The sequence below is a fragment of the Anastrepha obliqua genome, chromosome 5, assembly GCF_027943255.1.
Source record: "Anastrepha obliqua isolate idAnaObli1 chromosome 5, idAnaObli1_1.0, whole genome shotgun sequence".
In the NCBI taxonomy this organism is placed as follows: domain Eukaryota; kingdom Metazoa; phylum Arthropoda; class Insecta; order Diptera; family Tephritidae; genus Anastrepha; species Anastrepha obliqua.
The window spans coordinates 25,638,246-25,656,750 of NC_072896.1; the positions used below are offsets into that span (position 1 = coordinate 25,638,246).

Below are 18,505 nucleotides of genomic sequence, written 5' to 3' on the forward strand. Positions count from 1 at the left end.
TGAATAGAGGGTGCCAAACACGGTTGAGAGAGCGCACAAGGTTGTCCATATTGCGGTACGTCTTTGGCTCTCACTGAATTTGATACAACTGCGTGTTGAGCTGATGTAATTGCATTTGTGCGCAGGGGTATTACCTATAATTTTGCTCACGTAACGGTTGTATGGAAGAGCTCTAAGGAATCGAGATAGGTGGATTTAATACAAAAATACTAAAATGATCAGAACGATGAGAGGAGTTGATTTAGCCACGTCTGTCCATCCGTCCGAGCTAAAGCAAAGTGGAACATACATATTACTCCTTATCCAAGATATGTTGGCGTTGAAAGTGGGCGGAATCGGCCAATAACCAGGTAAATTTACTTAAATTTGGTAGAAGCGGTCGCTGTAGCCGAATGGGTTGGTGAGTGACTACCATTCGGAAGATGTAGATTTGAATGTCCGTAAAACACTAAAATAAAGAAAAAAAATTTTCTAATAACGGTCGCCCCTTGGCAGGCAATGGCAAGCCCACGAATATATTTCTGCCATGAAAAAGCTCCTCATAAAAACCTATCTGTCATTCGGAGTCGGCTTAAAACTTAAGGTCCCTCCATCTGTGCCACAACATCAAGACACACGCCACAAAGGAGAAAGAGCTCGGTAAAATGCCCAAAAAGTGTGTAATCGCCAATTATACAAAGTGAAGTCCAAAATCAACAAGACTCAGCTAAAATAGAAACGACAAGAGCTTTGTTCTGATAAATTCGATTTTATTTATTCAAAATAGTCCCCTCTGGCCTCGATACACTGTTTTGTGCGATCTAAAAGCTTTTCGAAAGATTGTTTCAGGTCATTGACCGGAATGTCCTTCAGGATGTCGGTACAAGCCTTTTGGATGGGCTCTACGGACGCAAAACGTTTTCCTTTCATGGCCAAATGCAATTTTCCCAATAGGTAGCACTCAAACGGGGCCATATCAGGCGAATACGGTGAGTGATTGATGGTTACAATGCGACTACTAGTCAAAAAATCAGTCACATGAGTGGATCGGTGAGATGGTGCATTATCGTGCAATAAGTGCCAGCTTCCTCCTTCGCGGTATTCCGGGCGATTTTGACGAATTCGATGCACCAAATGCTTCAAAACGCCAACATAGAAAATTGCATTGACGGTTCGGCCCATTGGCACGAACTTCTTGTGGACAATTCCCTTGGAATCGTAAAAACAAATGAGCCTCGACTTGATTTTTGACTTCTCCAAACGCAAATTTTTGGGTTGTGTCTCGTCTGAGCCCTGTGCCATGCCCACTTTTGGGTAAATACGTTTTAGTTTTTTTTTTCGAAAGCCTAACCAAGTCAATTTGGGATTTTAATCCGAAGAAGCCCTCTACCGTAGTAAATTTAATAAATCTTCTTCTTCTTTTTAATTGGCGCGATAACCGCTTACGCGATTTTGGCCGAGTTTAACAAAGTGCGCCAGTCGTTTCTTTTTCGCGCTAACCAGCGCCCATTGGATACACCAAGTGAAGCCAAGTCCTTCTCCACCTGATCTTTCCAACGCAGAGGAGGCCTTTCTCTTCCTCTGCTACCACCAGCTGGTGCCGCATCGCATAGTTTTAAAGCCGGAGCGTTTGTATCCATTCGGACGACATGACCCAGCCAACGTAGCCGCTGGATCTCTATTCGCTGCGCTATGTCTATGTCGTCGTAAAGCTCATACAGCTCATTGTTCCATTGCCTGCGATATTCGCCGTTGCCAACGTGCAAAGGTCCAAAAATCTGACGCAGAATCTTCAGAAGCGTCGCTTCATCAGATGTTGTCATCGTCCACGCTTCTGCGCCATACGTGAGGACGGGCATGATGAGAGCCTTGTACCCTGTCGAATTGGCACCTCCTCACAAGCCATGTTCCTATCCATACCATAAAAAGGTTAGTTTCTAAGTCTGGTATCGTCATTTTTGTATTTGTTGCATTGCACGCTTTCTTGATGTTAGCGTCTACGCCTTGCCTGCTCGCCGTACGGGAGTTGCTGCATCACTCGCGAGCCACATGCCGTATTTTGTTCCATGCATCGTTACTCTCCAGCATCACTGACATCAGATTCTTGGGCGTGACGCTAAATCTGAGGTTATCTTCTAGTGTTTTCCTTAGCCTTCTGAAATCCGTGTGTCTTAATAAATGTGCCGTTCGACGCTTTTGATTTCGATGCTGTTATGACAGTCAGCTGCGGAAAATCTCATTTGCTAAAAGATTTAGATTTAGAGTTTACCTGCATTCAATCGCTGTCCTCGAGGAGCTTTCGTAGGAGTCGAGCGATTTAGTAGCAACCTGATAATCCGAATACCTACATATATACTTATAGCCATTGTTTGTAGGTTGCGAGTGAGTCGAATTGTTCAATAAGGAAATTTGAATTGAAAAATAATGCCGTGGCGGAGAAAGCTGATAAAAGAGATTGCGTGGGAGCTATTGCGAGGATACCTCACTTGCGAGTGTGTTTCGTAACAAGAGCACTTTATTACGATTGATGACTCGCTCGGATAAATAAGTACTTAATAAAGCTTGCACGCGGCAATTACATACATACATATACTACGGGAGGCCTGAACCAGAAGCGTTAGGCCCAAAAATACTGATAAGGAATGGATATATTTTTAGTGTATTGTTTCATGTTTAATCCCTTGAGAACATGTAGTGTGCTCCTGGAAAGCTAAGCTTCGCGACAACTCAACGAGCGTTGGGTTAGTGCGCCAGCATATAAAGTCGCGAGATTCTTCTGACCATAGGTATATCGGGAGCGCCCGATGCAGCTCTCGAAATTCGTGGGCATGCTTATCGGGCATCGCCCGTTAGGTATGCGGTGAAACTTGGGATTGCTTCAAGTTCTTTCTGCTGAAGCTATCTGGAGGCTGAGATTGAGTCTCAGCACCTTCCCGTCAGCAGAAAACAGCGTCACTGGAATCGTTTCACGCCGGAAAAAGTCTTGGGGAGACAAATGAGGCTTTGATTACAAAGGTTTTCTGAAAGCTACATGCTTTCGCAGAACTCCTAACCTGCTCGCAAGGCAAGGGAGACTTAGCCTTGGCTCAATAACTACCTTCCCCACTATTGGTACTCGGAGTTATAGCTCCTTCAATCCAAATACACTACGTAGTTGAAGCAAAGGATAGCGCGAGGCCTCAAACGCTTTAGGACACAGCTAGCGCAGATTACACTGTGTGACAAATTTATGGCATCTCAAACTAATGCGGACTCTTTTAATATTTTCTGAAAGTATATATGCATACGAGGGGTGCCTTTTATATGTCGGGATTAGAGAACAAAAACAAATTGTAATCATCGAAAATCAGTTTATTGCTTTTCAAAATATTCTCCATGATTTGCATGCGTTTGAACCAATTGTCGAAGCACTTTTGCCACTATGAATGAGGTACCTCCAAAACATGCATTCTGAATGCCGCAACCGCTTCTTCAGGTGTCGAAAAACGTTGACCTCTCAGTTTGTTTTTTACGTACGGGAATAAAAAGAAGTCATTCGGTGCCAAGTCAGGACTATACGGCGGATGACCCATTAATTCGATGTTTTGGGTGCTCAAAAATGCAGTTGTTTGAGCCGATGTGTGAGAGCTCGCATTGTCCTGGTGAAGAGTGATCCGTGTTTGGCGATTGGTTTTCCTAATTTCTTGGAAGACAACTGGCAAACAAATGGTTGTGTACCACTCAGAATTTACTCTTCTGCGTTGTTCTAGTGGTACGTTTGCGACATGTCCAGTTTTTCCGAAAAAACAGGCGACCATTTGCTTGGAAGTGCTTCATGCGCAAACAACTTTTGTTGGATTTGGCTCATCTTGAAACACCCATACAGTCGACTGCTGTTTACTTTCGGGCTCATACGCGTAAATCCATGATTCATCACCTGTCACGATGTCATAGACGTGTTTCGAAGCTCCGCGATCGTATTTTTTGAGCATTTCCTTCGACCAATCGACACGAGCCTTTTTTTGAGCGATTGACAAATTGTGTGGAATCCAACGCGAACAAATTTGTTTGACAGTCAAATGTTTACGCAATGCCACTAATGCCTAAGATTGTCTCAATCTCACGATAGGTCACATGACGATCTTGCAATATCAGTTCGCGCACAGCATCAATGGTTTTCGGAACAACAACTGATTTTGGACGACCTTCACGAAATTCGTCTTGGAGTGAACTACGACCATCGATAAACACCGGTCCTTGATGGAGCTTCATCGCCAAAAAATGAATTAAGTTCATCCATGCAATGTTGCTGAGTTAATCCACGTCGAAAGTTGTAAAAAATAATCGCACGAAAATGTTCACGATTTAATTCCATTTTTGGACCGAGATGAATGTTTTAAGTTACTGTAAATAACACAAATAGCGCTGGTATTTCAAAACGTTCTGAGTACGTAAAAGCCAAAAAATGTTAAACTTTGCGATACAGCTGTCAGTTGCCAGATTGCAACACCAGGGTTGCCAAATCCCGACGTATATTTATATCCATCCAGTAATAAATCACTTGAAGGATTTGCAAAAGTTAATTCGAATTTTTTAACGGTCTACTAGAGTTTTCAAGTCTTGGCATAAGCTGTTTTTAAAAAAATGCAAAAAAATTTTAAAATATAATATATATCGAGAGAAATTTCAGGTTAAGAAATATAAAGTAAAATTTCATCGAATAGTTTTTCATAGAACATTTTAACCCATTAGCGACCACCTAAAAGGGTCGTGACTACCATTCGGAATTCACAGAGAGAACGTAGGTTCAAATCTCGGTAAAACACCAAAATTTAAAGAAACACATTTTTCTAATAGCGGTCGCCCCTCGGCAGGCAATGGCAAACCTCCGAGTGTATTTCTGCCATGAAAAAGCTGCTCCATTTGAACAACATCAATACGTAGGGGATTCTGCTGTTTCCGTGGCGCCGCAATCTTATGGCGGATTATTATAGAACTCGACAAAAGAAAACGAAATGAATGAGTAAAATTTTTTGATATCTCGCTTAGTTTTCGAGATATTGAATAAAAAAAAAATAAGTTTAGTGTTAATGTTGGGGATGGGGGTTATTGTGCCTCCTTACTACATACACGCATATGATGTTTTAATTTTGGGTTCAATGATTTTAACACGGAAAGGAGTTCTACGCAAAAATACGGTGGATTGCGTAGCCGGAGTCGGACTGATGAGGGTTATTTTTTTGAAGCGCGGCCGAAGGCCGCCCACGCGAAAAGAAGTTTTACGCAAAAATACTGTGGATTGCGTAGCCGGAGTTGGACTGATGAGGGTTATTTTTTCGAAAACTAAACGAGATATCGAAAAATTTTACTCCTATATTTTGTCTTATCTCGCCGAATTTTATCGAAACTGAAGAAAAAATTATTATTATTTTTTTTTATTTAATATCTCGAAAACTAAGCGAGATATCAAAAAATTTTACTCCTTCATTTCGTTTTCTTTTGTCGAGTTCTATAAGAATCCGCCATTAAATTGCGGCGCCACGGAAACAGCAGTATTGCCCAATACGTACACCACAAATAGGAGGAGGAGCTCGGCCAAATACCCAAAAAGGGTGAACGCGCCAATTATATATATATATATTCTGAATCTGCCCCGGCATTTCTGTATAATTACGATTTTTTTGAAATCTTCATCCCTCCAGCAAGAGTCTCACCACAACACCTCTGCATAAAATGCGGAATTCTTGGTTTGCTGGGACTATTGATTTTTTGTTTTTTATTGAATCATTCTGAGCAACTACAATCAGCGTCGTGCTCTTTCGCAGGTTGGTCGCAAACATTTGTCTAGCGAGTCGCACATTCAATCCGGATTGGCGCAATCGTTCGCACGCATGCGCGGCTCTGAACTTAAATTCGCGTTTATTTAGTTGTGTTTGGTCGAATCGGGGAATACGTAATTGTTTATACTTTGTTTACCCTTCAGTTGTTTATTTTGCTGTGGCGTTTTGCTGAACGCATTGTGGTTTCGTGTGACACTGATTTAAGGCTTAAACACATACATATGCACAGATGTGTTTTTTGTGCTGTGCCACCGTTTTGTCTCTTAAAATGCGTCGACATTAATTGTAATTGAAGCGCGGAAATAATGTGGTGCCATCAAGTGTTTTGAGAAGGTGATATGTTTTTCCAAAGAATTAAAGTGTATTAAAAATTCATGCTGAAATGGAAATGCTGGAGGCGAAATGAAAAAGTGTACATGTACATAAATAGTGTGCGGAAAAAAGTGATGGGTTTCATGAAATAAAAATATGGAACAGTCAAAAAATACGTCCATATATAAATAAAATATAATTTAACGCAAAAAGAAATCATCTGAATGTTTCAAGTTTTGTTGTAATTTTATGGTGCCTCCAAGAAGGCGAAAATAGCAGCAGTTAAACAAATATTTCATGCTGGGGTTTTAAGAAATCTCTTTTTCTGATTAATTGTTATTCGGTTCAAAGGAGATTTTGATTATCATCTTGTTCTGAGCGATATCCCACAGCGGGTCAGCGGTTAGAATTTGCCCGAAGTAAGGTATGCCTGTCTTGAAAGGTGATTAAAGTCTAAGGTTAACTGGTAGTGTCTTCGAGTACAAGGTCTGAGCGAAGACTTAATCTCGGCCCCAGGGGGAACAGAAGCCCTCAGAGTTCGCTCTGACTTGTTCTTGGGACCGGTTCCTCGGAGAGGCTTTCGTGGTGGTTGTGGTTAATACAGGATTGCTCATATTCGACAGACCCGACGGATTTCGATGACTCTTTGGGCCCATTCCAATAGACGAGGCTTGTCCGCAGGCAACAATCTTTGCGTCAATTGAATCTTATATGGGAATAAATGCAAACCAATGGGGACAATTCGTTGTAAAGTGGTCCGAGCAATGCCCAACTGCTGAGAACGGCGATTTTGGGATGTCCTTGGCGACGCCTTGGTCGATTTTGATTTGACCTCTTTGGATTAGGAAGAGCATCATCAGTCGAAAACCTTTCGTACAAACGTTCAATGGTGTTCTTAGAAGGCGCACTTTTCACATTATTTAATTTTTTATACGCACGTTGAGTTTTCACAATTGATTTCTTTTGTTGAATGTAAATTTCAACAATTTGGGAGCGCTCGCGTGGCGTGTACTGTTGCATGGTAAAATTTTGCTTGGACTGACGCTTCCAACGCGGTATGTCATTAAGCGATCTAACGTCTCTGTCAAAAGATACAGGGTTGCCAAATGGGTCCGTCGAATATTGGCAACTCTGTTCCTACTTAATGTGGAGTTGCATTGCAACCGAGTGCCGGGTCCCATAGAACGGCCACCGTTCCCACAACAGTTGGTTCTACGTCACCGGAACGACCCGAATTCATATCCGGCCAACGATTGTCACTTCAGCAGCATTCCTCGTATAGGTATGGGGGATGTTTATGCTGCTACAAGAACAACATAGTCCGTGAGCCCTACCAAGGCGGTTAGTATGTGCGTATCCCACTGCCATTTGGTACCAAGAACTATAAATACTTAGAACAATAAAATAACATTTCGAACAATAAATTGCTACAAAAATAAATGAAAGACATTTCTTGCGTTCTAATTAATAATATAATGGATCCGTGTGCTTTAGAACACCGTGGGTTTAGAGCGTGGCCGGCAGGTACTCACGTAAAAACATCGAATGCTGTCCTGAGCGATTTTGATGTGCATTATAAGTCCCAAACGTGGCGATAAGCTAGAGCTCCATGCCAAAGACTAAAATTTGTCAGAGAAATTAAGTGTTGAGAGCGATATCGCCTGGGAGGCTTAATATGGAGTTTTAGTTTCCTTAAGTTTCCCTAAGCCTGATAAAGAAACGAGGCCTGGTGGTGAAAGAGAAGAAGTCAACATACCTCCTGCCATCAAACAAGTTGTCAGCGCACTTGTGACTTGACACCCACGTCACTATTGACAATTGTAATTTCAAGGAAGGAAGGGGCTTCTTTAATTTGCTTACCAGCATTAACACCAAATTCCAAGAGATAATCTGCTTTCTCAACAAGTACTACTTCGGCCTAAGTAGGCAAATAATTAGTTATGTCTCCACTCTATGGACAAATATCACACTCTGTAACTCTCTCGTCCTGCACGGCCTTATCAGCATATGGCATAGAAGCTTGGGCGGTGACAATATCCGACGAGGCGTACCAAGGAGTGTTCAAGATAAATATCTGGTGAAAGAAAGAAAGTGACCTTTGGTTTTTGGCGACGGAGAATACTGCAAACGATGGCGCAATAAGCTGTATGAGCTTTAAGGAGGCATAGGCAAAGGGAAGTGAATAAAGATCGCGGTTGGATCATGTGGCCCGAATGGTTATAAGTACTCCAGCTGTGAATGTATTTGATGCGGTGGCTGCTAGTTCTCGCAGAGAAAAAGGAGACTTTCTCTCTCTTTTTATTTTTCCTTGGCGTGGAAAAATCAAGTGGGCTTACATCCTAGCTTCATTTGTTTTGCCCAACTGGTGTTGGCTAGAACGAGGAAGAGATGAGTGGTGATCTTTGTTGAACTCGGACAATATTACTTGAACGGATATCGCGCTAATCAAGAACAGAAATAACCATTATGCACTTTTTCGACTTCGATTCCTTTCTAGAAGTCCATTACTTGGACTATTCCTTACATTGCATTTTATTGTGTTGCTCTGGTACCCAATTTCTTGTACATCTAAATCATCATGGTAGGTAGCATCACAGCTCGGGGGGAAGAATTTCTTCCGTTACAGTTCGCCTACGCGTCACTCGGTCTTCAACTTTTCTTCATCAGATATGTCCATAGTGCGTATGTCTTCTTCTGTATCATCTCTCCATTTTTGATTTGCGGACCTCTTCTTCTATCGCCTTGTGGATTGTTTTCGAAGATCTTGTTTACAGTTGCATCATTGCTTTTTCGCAGAATGTGACCATACCATCGAAATCTTTGCGCTCTAATGTATCTGATAACATTTACACCCCTGATAAGCGTGTCTAACTCGTCATTGTATCGGATGCGGTAGGTATCATCTTCAATTCGTACAGGGCCATACATCTTTCTGAGAACCTTTTTATCGAAAGGAATCATTTGATCGACTTCATTTGATTTCAGCAAACTAGACTTCGCAACCTTATGTGAGTGTAGTTCATGTATAACAATGAAACGTAAAAAGTTCTGCAGGAACATCGTGGCTGTATACCGAAAATATTATTAAAAAAAAAATGAATATATGTATATATAAGTATATGATTGTGGATGAGGTAGGGCGCTCAACGCACTACAGTAAAACTATTTTTTAAGAACTTTGTCTGTCTGTCTATTTGAAGGCGTTAGTCTCCGGTACGGTCTGTTTGAGTTTAACTGGACTTTCATTGGTAGGCAGAATAACTCTCTGAGTCCAGTTATAAGCCACTTCTTATCCAGACAATATTACATATATATTATTAATCTGTCAGAAATCTGAAATCGGAACAACCCTGCCGGTCTATATCATTCGTTTTACTTGGCTGAGCCTAGACCACTAAGTGGTTTCGAAATCAGTTGGACAGCGGAAGAAGCTCCCATTGCTAACTCATAGGAGACCGCGTTTCCTGGAATTCCGCAGGGGTCAGTTACATACCAAATGCCGTATCACTGAATCTTTCCTTTTGTTGGTCGCCAAGATAGGACTGGGCGCATGTTCTCTGCGAATGCCCGATGTGCTCAAACAGAATCTTGTGAGTGTGATGGACAGTATGATGTGAGAGGAGTAATTTGCACCCGTCAGAATGTCGAACTGTTCGGTCAATATGCGTGTGAAGTATTTATACAGCGAAGGAATTTTTAGATGTTCAGTTGATTAACTTTAGCTTGTGTAAGCTGTTGTGGAAAATATATGGTCCGGTTGCAACAATAGATGGCAGCTACCGCATTCGCTACAACAATGAAATCGAAGAAATCGGTCAAAGACAAAATGTAATACGTTTTATCAAAGCCCAACGAATTAGATGGATTGGGCACGTACTGCGTATGCCGAAAGAGCGAAATTCTAGGAAAGCTTTTATCTTAACACTCATCGGAGGAAGAAAAAGAGGATGGTTAGATGACGTCGAATCAGATCTTAGGCAAATGAACGTACACAACTGGAGAGATGTAAGGTGCGTTTCATAACTATAGGACACATAACATGAATATTTAATCTTTACTCCAAAAATATGTAGGTACTCTGTAAAAATAAATGAATATATGGATTAGTACCGTTATTCTTCTTAGTATCAATAAACAACAACTTTTCATCGTGGTGTTTTTGTGTTTGTTTGTACCGTTACTTTGAGCACGAGTCAGAGCAATTCGTTACTACTTTTGCCGTTTCATAACTATAGAACGAATTAGCAATTGAAGCTTTAAAGTGCATACACGTGTTCGCTGAGTACTACTTTTAATTAAAATAGTTTTTAGAGACAATAAATGTCAATATGCCACGTGGTTCAAAACTTTCCGAATTCGAGAGAGGTAAAATTACTGCGTTGGATGAGGAGGGTTTCTGCGTCACAGAAATCACGAAAAAATTAAGTCGCAGCCGACACGTGGTGACAAATTTTTTATCAAACCCGGCAGAATACGACACAAAACGACGCGGAGGACCGAAACCGAAGCTTTCTGATCGGGACCGTCGCGTAATAATAAAAAATGCCAGTAATAAATCTACAAGTTGTTCGCAACTGGTGAATTTAACTTCAAAAAAGGTGTCAAAATCAACGATTTGGAGGGTGCTCCATCAAGCCCCAAACATATACCGCCAAAAACTTAAGTTGGCACCGCATTTGACTGCTCGTCACAAAGCTGCTCGAATGGAATTCGCCAAACAACACATGGCCACGGACTGGTCTCAGGTACGTAATACCACACTCAAAAAATGGTTCGGATAATAATTAATTGTAAAAAAATTTCTATCACTTTAGATAATTTTTTTAGATGAGAAAAAATGGAATCTTGATGGCCCTAATGGCAACCGTGGCTATTGGAGAGATTTAAGAAAGGAGCCCCAAATTTTTTCTAAGAGAAATTTTGGTGGTGGATCGGCTATGGTTTGGGGAGCTTTTTCGATGGATTCGAAGTTGGAGCTGCAATTCGTTTCCTCCAAAATGAAAAGCCGGGACTACACAAACGTGCTCCAATGCAGTCTGCTACCTTTTTTAAATGCAAGCAGGCAGAAGTCATGGATTTTCCAGCAGGACAATGCTGGAATCCATAGTAGTCGGGAAACGAAAGGGTGGTTTTCAGACAAAAACATCCCTCTTTTGGGCTGGCCAGCATGCTCTCCGGATCTCAATCCAATAGAGAATATTTGGGGCCTGCTAGCCAGGAAGGTTTATGCTGAAAATCAGCAGTATAATAAAGTTGACGATTTAAAAGCTGCCATTCTACGAGAATGGGATGCTTTAGATAGAAACCTCCTTAAAAATTTAATTAATTCTATGCCAAAAAGAATATTCAAATGTATTCAAACGAATGGAAACACAATTTAATAAACAAATAATTTTAAACCGTTTTTCTTTTGTTATTTTGTTATATGTCCTATAGTCATGAAACGAATAATATAGGGCCAAAACATTATATTCTTAATTTAAAGCAATATTACATTCACAAACGGGTCGTTCAGATAATAAAAGTATTATAGATGCAAGCTTAGAAGCGTTTGCTACGTTTTCATATTTTTATTTGTTTTTTACAAGTACGACCCATAATTATTTCACGCCGAAATCTATGAGGGTAAGCTATGTCCTATAGTTGTGAAACGCACCTTAGCCATGGATAGAATAAAGTGGAGAAAAATTGTTGATGAAGCTATGGTCCACCACGGATTGTGAAGCTAAGAAGGAGAAGAAGAAGCTGTTTTGGGATTTGGGGTAGAGTCCAGTCCAGCACTGTATGGTCTTGTTTACGAAGTCTGCCCGGAGCCTTAAATCTGGTACCACGGGGAACAGAGCCCTCGGAACTTGCATGAAGCCTCTCGCAAGGTTTATGCTAATGCAGATTATGATTGCTCGAATCTCAGCCAGACATTCGGAATGTCATACGTCTAAGGCATTGAAGAGTTTAGATCCAAGTCAATATATACTTGCACCAGTTTGTTTGTACATTTTTGATAAATCTTTAGTACACAGAAGCGCCACCGGAAATCCCATCAAAAGTTGGAGTCTGATTTATTCAACCTTCTCGGTGTGGGAATCTGAAAAGGAATTCCCTGCTAAAACAGATTTTTATAGACATTAAACTAAAAATTTGGTACCATTGCATTTTCTTCTATTCAAAATGTTTTCATTTGTCTTCTGGTAAAATTTCATCAGTTATTCATTGGGTATCTGCTCAATTGCATCAAACGTGGACGTTGGTGAGCTGGAAAGAGAAATTAGATCAGTTTTTTTCAATTTTTCGCCGGTACTATAAAAATTTTGGAATTTTAACTGGGCTACGTTTGGGAGGCCACTAAATAAGTGGTTACACTTAGTGCTGGGTAAGTACGGGAATGTGTTGGAGATTCTTAGACAAGTAAAGCTTGTTGGCTATTTCTTTAGTAGCAGGCACGCAGTCCCGTTTGGCAGAGTCTACTTAAGGTTGTTCGCAGGCTACCTTATTGACTATATTTGACTCTGTTCGCAACTGCACTGGATGAGTCTGTTTATTGAAACATTATTACGAATATGTCTGCAGACATACGCTATATGACATTCATCGGGAGACACTTGCCACCATCCTTAACTCCCGGCCTCTGAATGCAATCATCGGAGTCCAACAATCACCTATTGCAGATGAAGAGTTTCAGCTTCCTTGCAAGAACCGCGTAACTTTGGTCCAATTACGGTCTGGATACTGTAGCAGACTAAACTCCTACCTGTCCAGAAACGACCCCGACATACCTAACCTACGTCCAGCATGTGAAGGCACACCACACGATACTAACCACCTTTTCACATGCTCCATCAAACCTACTCACCCAAAACTCCTCTCTCTCTCTTGAATCAACCTGTCGAAACAGCACGTTTCCTGGACCTACCGTTAGATGAGCTAGACGAAGAGGTCTGGTAACTACATTGCACCCACAGTGTTTAGTAAGTTGCAAAACAACTACAACAACTGACTATGTCTGAAGGATGTTAAGACGCCTTAACATATTTTTTGTGAATGCCTCATCTAGGCTTAACCTTAACTGATTTTCTTGAAGAAGATGCTTATCTTATAATTACTAGGAATGCTGTAAGGAAGGACTTGTTTGCCTTTTATGGGAGTCTGAAGTTACTTTCGGTACTAGGGGTTAAGGACGTGATATTGGGTTACAAAATATCTTCCGCTCAGGCCGCAGCGTTCCTTCCTCCTCATGCTCGCCCATATCTTATTTGAAGGAAAGAACTTTGTGCTCAAATCTTTTTAATGTCGCATACACACATACGTGTATTTGACCTCTTGGTAACCTCTTAGGAAATATTTGCATTATTTTCTATTAGTCCTCGTCTACACGTCCTTCGTACAAGCAACGATTTAAGTGAAGTGAGTGATGAGTGCTTAACAATTTGCTGAAATGATCCAATTTATTGCGATGACAAGCAACAAATACCACTGCAGCGCGCGGAATTTGCACCGCCAACAAGCCAAAAAGTGAGAGAGAGAGAAAAAAAAAAACAAAATTCTGCGCGCGCTGCATTTAACCTTCCGCCATAGTTTTGTACTTACTGGCATATGAGTGGACCCTGAGTGCCCATGCAAAATACCCATGCAAACCATGAAACGAAATAAATATAACCATTTTGCTTTGTTTGTCCACATTCTCCCACTCTTCACTTCACCGAGGCTGTGGCCACCACTGACCGCTAAAGCGAAACTGGCAATGCCAATGAGTCGTGGCCAAAAAGATAAACGGTGTGACTCGTTTGCTCGTTGTTGTCGCTGAATTTGTCCTGGCGTAGTTTGTCGTGCCGCTTACGTGCTGTACGCGCCGCGCCGCGATGCGATGTGGCGGCATTAAATCACGCACGCGATATATTGCGCCACCGCTTGTTGGGGGTGCGCGCGAATAGCGGGTGTAGTCGGGTGGCGCGCCAAATTTGTTTGTCCATCTTGAGCGCGAACAGCCGCGTACGCCACACTGCAGTTCGTCAGCACACTAAGTAACAGCGCGCGCAAGTCAGTGCGCGGGTTCATGACAAAGAGAAATGCAACAAGCGACACAAAATGAAAGAATAACTAATGAAAAATTGTTGGAATAAAAGCAGAAATGAATAATTTATTGATGTGATAGCATGGCTGAGTTGTGGGCGCGCGGTTGTGATGCGTGGCGCAAAAGCGGTAATGCTGCTGCCGACTGCTTACGGAATGTTTGGCATGTCAGGGGGCGGGCAGGAGGGGTGGACGGTACGCTCTTGCCAATCTGTTGCGCCTGCGTATTGGAAATTTTGAAAATATTTTAATTTATTTATGTGAAAAAAACGTTGTTGTTGTGCAATGTTGTTGTCTCAACGTCACTATTACGATGCAACGTGCGGTGGCGCGTAAAGCATGGCGTGTCGCAAATCAAAATCGACGCTACTGTGGCTTGCGTGTTCATGGCAGCAGTTGCTGTCGCGCGTTTGTTGTCAACGGTAGGTGGTGCGGTCGGTCACATTGTTGTTTGTTACTGTTGCTTTTCGTGGCGTTGCTACAACATTTCATGATTATTGATAAGCAGCCAGCCAGCAACAATGTGTTGCATGCAGCACCACAGCAAACGCGGTGGCAAGTCGGGCGCTATTTTTAATTTCTACACCAGAGATAGTGAGAGAAAACAAATACCGACTGCAAAGTGGCAGATATGCAATGAGAGAGGTAGAGGGCGAGGAAGAGAAGGAGTGAGAAATAGGCGCAAAGTGGTGCGCGTATAAAAAGTCAATTTGCCTGCTGTCAATGTGCCAAATATACATACATACAACCAAAACATATCTGCTCAAAGCGCACGCGAGTCTCTCGTTGACACGGAAAGTGGGCCAGTACGGCAAGAATATTTGCGACTCTGATTGGTGGCCGAATTGAGTTGTGGGAACTGACAACAGCGGCAGCAACAGATTAACGAATTTGCCAAATCGTTAAAACGGAAATGTTTGCTGGTTATTGTTGTTGTTGTTATTGGTATTGCTTTGCTTCTCAGCTGGCAGCAAACAAATTGCGTTTGGTGATTTATGTGTGTATGCGTGTATTTACATACATACATACATACACATTTAGACTTTATTTAACAAAGTAACAGATACCTAACCGCGCCCACATTGGCTCCACTTCGCTGCAGCTTCGGCCATCTTTCTGTGCACTGACTGCTTTCCTGGCTGCCTGCCTGCCTGCTTAAATGCGGCAGAACAATTGGAAATTTCGCCTCGCCTTTGTTTAAGGCTCCAACTTCATGGTCAAGCGCATGAAGAGCTACATATACATACACACATACATACATACATACATAGTTGTAGGCACAAGCACTGTGGTACAGATACACACATATTTTAACAGGGATTACCTTGAGGCTATTAGCGATTTAGAGGCGATTAATCAAAGAGCCGATCTGAGCAAAAAAGAAAAAGGCAGAGGCTACACTGTAAATTATAATAACTAAGAGGAAATATTTCATTATTTCACTATATACTTATACATATAAACACATACAACATTTTGAGTCAGATTTTCCTTTCCTCCTCTGTACTTCGTACAGATCTTTTCATCGGCTAACGGGGTTTTGAGTTGTGTTACGGTTTTGGGTTTTGAGGGTTGTACTAGGGCTATTTTTCCTAGCAGGCTGGATTGGAAGGAGGGGAGAGTCTGCACGGACATAGTTACCTCTGTTTTCACCGACGGATCCAAGAAGGAATTCGGAATTGAAACGGGTTTTTTCTCTAAATCAGCCAATGTTTCAGTCACCTTTAAACTGCCCAAAACTGGTAGTGTTTTTCAAGCGGAGGTCTTCGCGATCGTGCAGGCATGCAAAATGCTGAGGGATCCTTTTTGACAGAGAGACACAGATATCTTTTCAAGCTACGACTAAGTCCTTGTCGTCGCCATGTTGCAGCTCTCTTCTGGTCTGCTCCTGTAAAGAGGAGATCAAACGTCTCGAACACGTAGGACACATTTCTCTTATCTAGGTTCCAGGGCACAGGAACAGCAGAGGTCTTCAGGCATGCAAAACGCTTAGAGATCGCTGTTGGCAGGAGACTTAACTATATTTTCCGATAGCCAAGCTGCGATCGAGGCTCTGTCGTCGCCATGTTGCAGCTCTCTTCAGGTCAACTCCTGTAAGGAGCAGATGGAACATCTCGAATGTGCAAGAAGCATTTCTCTTTTTTGGGTTCCAGGGCCTTGGAATATAGAGAGAAATGAAATTGCCGATGAGCTTGGAAGGAAGGGGTCGATCGAAACGACTTCAGATGTCGCAATCTCAGACATCGGTGTCCCCTTGACCGTTGTTGAAACGATGAAACTGCACAATTTTTTATTTAAAAAAGCGCAGGACAGATGGAGCTCTATTTCAAAAACACTCTGGCCTCAGTACGACATAAGCAGAACCCTTAAAGTACTAGGGATCCCCCGCCATTCAATTTTCAAACTCATAGCGATGTTCACTGGCCACTGGGTGATCGGAACTTATGCGGGGAAGCTTGAACTTCCCCGTTCAACCTCCTTTGCTGTGGGGATCCTGCAGAAAAAGGGCCTGTTAAAAACTTTATTTGCAAATCTCCGGGTCTCGCGACTAGACGTTTGAGGTGCCTTAGTGTGCCTTTTGGGGATAGCCATAGCACAGTTCTCCAGCCTAGATCTAGTTTCTCTCCCCCATTACATCAATAGCACTGGATGGTTGTGGATGGTTTTTTTTCTTCTTTTAAGTTTTGAAATTTTTCACAGTTAGGGTCTCATCCGTGGCTTTGTTTTCATTTCCATTGCGGGATCTCAAACTCAGCGCACAACCAGATATCCGAGGACGAAACGAAATATCTCTTGTCATCAAACAAACAGTTGCCGCACCCACGCCACTCTTAACAGTTATGATTTCGAGAAAAGAGCAGGTGGAGAAAGACTTTGCTTCACTTGGTGTGTCTACTTGCGCGGGTTAGCACGAGAAATAAATGACTGGCGCGCTTTGTTACACTCGGCAAAAATCGCGTAAGTGGTTATCGTGTCAATCCAGAAGAAGAAACTTAAAGTATTGAAATGGCACTCTGGTGCCATCTTGCCATCTAACCTTCCTACTTACCTATACATATACATACCTACACATATATAAAACACACGATTTTCGGCAGTTGAATTGTTGATGAAACCAAAATTTCTGTAGATCTGGGTCGTACATAAAAAATTCATTACTCAGTGTTCCAAGTTTGGCGGTTTAAAGCGTTTTCTTTTCAATTTGATATTTATGAAAAAAAAAATTCTATGTATATAAAGTCCAGACTTTTAGAAAAACTTGGTTTCATGAATTCGTCAGAAAAACTTTAAAACGTAAAAAAAAATATTCTGTACTGCAATATTCAACATATTCTCAGCTCCTATGAAATTCTAAAAAAATTTGTGCATAGTAAAATTTTGGTAAATGAAGGGGAACAACAGAAAAAAATTAAAAAAAAAAACATGTAAAAAAAATAAAAATAAATAAATAAAAAGCTGTAAAACAGAAGTAGCACATATAAAAAGACGTTCACAATAACACTATGCAACGAAATCTAACTTTTTTTAAATAACAGTAAATGGCCGAAATATAGTAAATTCAAACAAACAAAAAATATTTTTGTAATATACAGTATGTTGAATAACTACAGCACAGGGACTTATTGACAAGTTTTTCAATTCCATCACCCACATCATCATAGCATTTACAGCTCGGGGGAGCCAGTGCTTCCTTCACTATTGCGCTTTATATGTCTCGGTTACAAGGCGTCATCGTTTGTTTATGCGCGCAGGTCGTCGTTCAAATCATCCGCCCACGTATTCTGCTTGCCCAAAATGCGAGAGTTAAAATCAATCAATTTAATAATTTTCTTTTAAAAATATAGCTAATTTTCCTACGAAAACCGTGATTCAATAATAAAAAGTTTGCTCAGTAAGCAGCTTTCTTGTTTCCTCTTGACAAATCGGCTCCCTTAGCATGGCACTGGGTTACTAGCTCTAGAAATGTTTAGTAAAAGTGTAGGAAAAGTAAAATATGTAGAAACAGACATTTCATTTTCAAAATGGTCTGCTTACGAGCAGCAACTCGTATGACATGGAATACATTTTGACATACCGCTTAAATCAGGAAACGATACAGTAATTGAGGCAGACCGAGACCGATACATTAATGGAGAATTTAAAAAGCTTTATTTCTTATGATGTGATTTTGAATTCATTGATTCATCCTTGGGACAGAGTTAGCATCTCCCAAAAAGTTACAACAGGGAGAATAATTGGATAGTCCCGACGCGATTGAAAACATTACGGGCTTCATTATAAGAAAGTTGGAATTGACGAAACTTGTTTCCAATGAGCGGGTAGATGAA

The 18,505-nt window shown here is 41.4% G+C and overlaps 1 protein-coding gene across 1 annotated transcript in view; it reads left to right on the forward strand.

Annotated features, from left to right (window-relative positions):
- The first annotated feature begins 257 nt into the window (after nucleotides 1-257).
- Nucleotides 258-18,505, forward strand: part of LOC129247934 (myosin-G heavy chain) — a 124,490-nt gene continuing 106,242 nt past the window's right edge. The window contains exon 1 of the mRNA XM_054887312.1: nucleotides 258-350. The gene's annotated coding sequence lies outside the window, so the exon portion shown is untranslated. The remainder of the gene's footprint in view (nucleotides 351-18,505) is intronic.